Source organism: Mus pahari, chromosome 15 (genome assembly GCF_900095145.1).
Source record: "Mus pahari chromosome 15, PAHARI_EIJ_v1.1, whole genome shotgun sequence".
Classification (NCBI taxonomy): domain Eukaryota; kingdom Metazoa; phylum Chordata; class Mammalia; order Rodentia; family Muridae; genus Mus; species Mus pahari.
In genome coordinates this window covers 32,541,446-32,545,653 of record NC_034604.1, presented here as the reverse complement: position 1 = coordinate 32,545,653, position 4,208 = coordinate 32,541,446, and positions in this window count along the sequence as shown.

Genomic DNA, 4,208 nt, shown 5'->3' with positions numbered 1-4,208 from the left:
TTTCCTAGGGTGTAGTTTCCCTCCTTGTGTTGGCATTTTCCATCTATTGTCCTTTATAGGGCTAGATTTGTGGAAAGATACTGTATAAATTTGGTTTTGTCATACAATATCTTGGTTTCTCCATTTATAGCAATTGAAAATTTTGCTGGGTATTTGTATTCTCTTAGGGTTTATATAACATCTTCCCAGGGTCTTCTAGTTTTCATAGTCTCTGGTGAGAAGTCTGGTATAATTCTGATATTTCTGCCTTTATATGCTACTTGACCTTTTTCCCTTACGGCTTTCAATATTCTTTATTTGTTTTGTGCTTTTGGTGTTTTGTCTATTATGTGATGGGAGAAATTTCTCTTATGGTTCAATCTATTTGGAGTTCTGTAGACCTCTTGTATGTTTATGGGCATCTCTTTCTTCAGGTTAGGGAAGTTTTCTTCTACAATTTTGTTGAAGATATTTACTGACCCCTTGATTTGGGAATCTTTACTCTCTTCTATACATATTATCCTTAGGTTTGGTCTTCTCATTGTGTCCTGGATTTCCTGGATGTTTTGGGTTAGGATCTTTTTGCATTTTGCATTTTCTTTGATTGTTGTGTCAGTGTTTTCTATGGTATCTTNTGCACTTGAGATTCTCTCTTCTATCTCTTGTATTCTGTTGGTGATGCTTGCATCTGACTCATGATCTCTTTCATAGGTTTTCTTTCTCCAGGGTTGTTTCTCTTTGTGATTTCTTTATTGTTTGTGTTTCCATTTTTAGATTCTATATGGTTTTGTTCAATTTCTTCACCTGTTTGGTTGTGTTTTCCTGTAATTCTTTAAGGAAGTTTTGTGTTTCCTTTTTAAGGACTTCTACCTGTTTATCTGTGTTCTCCTGTGTTTCTCTATTGGAGTTATTTATGCCCTTCCTAAAGTCCTCTATCATCATCAGGAGAAGTGATTTTAGATCTGAATCTTGCTTTTCTAATTTGTTGGGATATCCAGAGCTTGCTGTGGTGGGAGAACTGGGTTCTGATGATGCCAAGTAGCCTTGGTTTCTGTTGGTAAGGTTCTTGCACTTGCCTCTTGCCATCTGGTTATCTCTGGTATTAGCTGGTCTTACTGTCTCTGATTGTGGCTTGTCCCTCCTGCAAGACCAGTTCTCTCCAGAACGATTTTGAGTATGAAGAGCTGTGGGACAGGGTCAGCTCTGGGGTTCAGACAGAAACCAAAATGATTCTGTCCCTTGCTGTTTCTTGGTTTTGTGTCCTGATGGCTCTGGGAAGGTTGCTTTTTGGCCAGGAATTTGAGCAGAAGTGGTGGTCTTACCTTTGCTCACAGGTGTGTCGGTAGTCCTGTGAGACCAGCTCTCTCCTGAAAGTATTTGGGTATAAGCGCTGTGGTACAGGATCAGCTCTTGGCACAGACAGAAACCAGACAGATCCTGTCCCAGGCTGCTCCTCAGTTCCTGTGTCCTGAGGTCTCTAGGTGGGTCCCTCTGAGGAGAAGTGGTGGCTTACCTGTGCTCACAGGCTTGTCAGCACTCCTGGGAAACCAGCTCTCTCCTGGTGGTATTTGGATATGGAGCACTGTGGCATAGGATCAGCTCCGGGTGCACATGGACCAGAAGAATCCTGTCCCAGGCTGCTCCTCAGTTCCTGTGTATGGGGCCTTTTCTCTCTGTCTCAGTCTGTTTCTCCATTGTTCTGCATGGTTGCTTTCTACATCGTCTGTCACATGGCTGTCACACACTGTCATCTTGGAACTTCTCATTGTTGTCATCTATGGGTTTTTCTTTTATTCTAGTTAAATTTCCCAGTTATGGAATTTTTGTACCATTCCATTTTTCTATTTGCTCATTTGCTTTACGAAATAACACAGGTTCCTATGACTGAAAAGATGTTATGTTGTTAAGGGACTCACTGATAAATATTCTGTAAGATGTCAATCCCTCTTGTCACAAAGATTCAGACTGGAGCACTATTGTTTGCTCTGCTCGAGATACAGTTGTCATCCAGAAATCATCACACAGTTATTCGTTTTCTGTTTCCCCTATTTTGTATGTTCTCTTTTCTGTTTTTTTTTTTATGTCTATGTTACTATTTTGTTTTATAGGCAGCATCCTATAGTTTCCAGGAAAAGGATGTATAAAAGGATGTTATAGTTCCCATAAAAGGATGAATGAAAAACATGCATGAAAGGTTTGTTACAATCTTTGAAAAATTATTCTTGAGTGGATGTGGTGTTTGTATTTATATGCACATGTGCATGTGGATGGATGGATGGATGGTGTGTGTTTGAGTGTGTGTGCCTGCACGTGCACGTGTGTGGTTGATATTAGAATCTTTATTGGTTTTCTTTTTTTATTAATTCTTCTCTCATATGTTACATCCTGACCCCACCCCAGTTCCCCTTCTCTCCTCTCAGTCCCTTTCCCTCACATCTCCTTTCTCCCAGATCCACTGCTCCTTTCTCTTCAGAAAAGGGCAGGAAGGCTCCAATGCATATCAACCAAATATGACATATCAAGTTATAATAAGACCAGGCACATCCCCTTATGTTAAGGTTGGATGAGGCAACAGTAGGAGGGAAAGTGTCCCAAAAGCCAGCAAAGGAGTCAGAGACAATCCTCGCTTCCACTCTTATTAATAACTCCACAAAAATACCAAGCTACCACAACCATAGAATATAAGAAAAAGACCCAGGTTTGACCCATGCAGGCCCCATAGTGGTTGGTTCAGTCTTTGTGAGTTCCTATGGGCTGTGCTTAGTTGATTTTGTGGGCCATCTTCTTGTGTCCACCTTACTTTTTAAAGATTTATTTTATATGTGTATGAGTGTCTGTATATTCAGGAGCCTGTAAGGGTGATCATAAGAAGAAGATAGATCTTCTGGTACTGTAGTTACAAGTGTTTCTGAGTCACTCTGTGGGAGCTGTGAACTAAACCTGAGTCTTCTCAAGAAGAGTTAGTGCTCTTAACTGTTGAATGAATCTCTTCAGCCACTTCCTCTAATTATTTTGAGGCTGGGTTTATCAGTGAGAGGCTTAACTACTTGTTGCTTTGGTGAGAACTGGGGCTCTTAACTCAGGCCCCCCCTGCATGCCCAGCAGGCACAATGCTGACTCAGCCATCTCCCCAGTCGCTTTGTTGCTCTTTTTTGTTTGTTGTTTTGACACAAAGACTCACTGTTTAGCCCAGGCTGGCCTTGAACTCACAGAGAACTACCTGTTTCTGCCTCCAGAGAGTGCTAGGATTAAAGGCATGTACCACCATGTCTGGCTGCCCTTGTTGAGATCGTAAATGTGTTAAAATACTGTTCTACTGTTGAACTTGATTGGACATGTAACTATATTTTCTTAGGTTGGAAATAATTTTCCTTCATAATTAAGTCTTATCGATGAGCTATTTGAATCACTGTAGTTGCTATGAAATCTGAACCTAATCAATTTTTCATTTTCATATTTTATTTACTGTTGTAGGATTTTATCATTATCCCAATCATTTATAAATTAAACAGTCTCAAATTCTTGGCCTGAGTTTATATTTCATTCATTGTACCAGATAATTGATGGGCCATGTAACCTAGGAAACCAGTTTCCTTCATGTTGTACAGTTTCAATTATTCTACCGAGTCCTCTTTTTCACTGATTCTTCTCTTCCCTCTTTTGCAGAGTTCTTTTGATTCCATTGCTGCACTTCAGTATGGATTCTCTCATTTCCCTATTTTATTTTTCTTATTGACAATTAAAATTATTTTTCAATATTTCTCCAGGCATATTTTTGGTTTTCTTGAAAGAGGGTCTCACTATGTAGTCCTGTTTGGCCTGGAACTCCCTATGTAGACCAGGACTGACCTTGAATTCCAGAGATCCACAAGCATCTGTTTCCTAAGTGCGGGGAATAAAGGTCTATGCCAGCACACCTGGCTTTTTTTGATGTATCTTCTTAACTTTACTGTTAAGCCCCTCTAATGATATTTTCATTTATTGGGTTCATATTTTCCAAGAGCTCTTCCATTCTTATGGTTAGACATGATGACTTCCCCCCCTCTGATGATAACAATAAGTTTCACTCCCAAATGTTTCTCTTTACAAATGGTCTAGCTTTTCCCAAGAGTCCTTTTGCATTGGTTTGTCTTGACTTTTCTTCTTCTTCTTCTTCTTCTTCTTCTTCTTCTTCTTCTTCTTCTTCTTCTTCTTCTTCTTCTTCTTCTTCTTCTTCTTCTTCTTCTTCT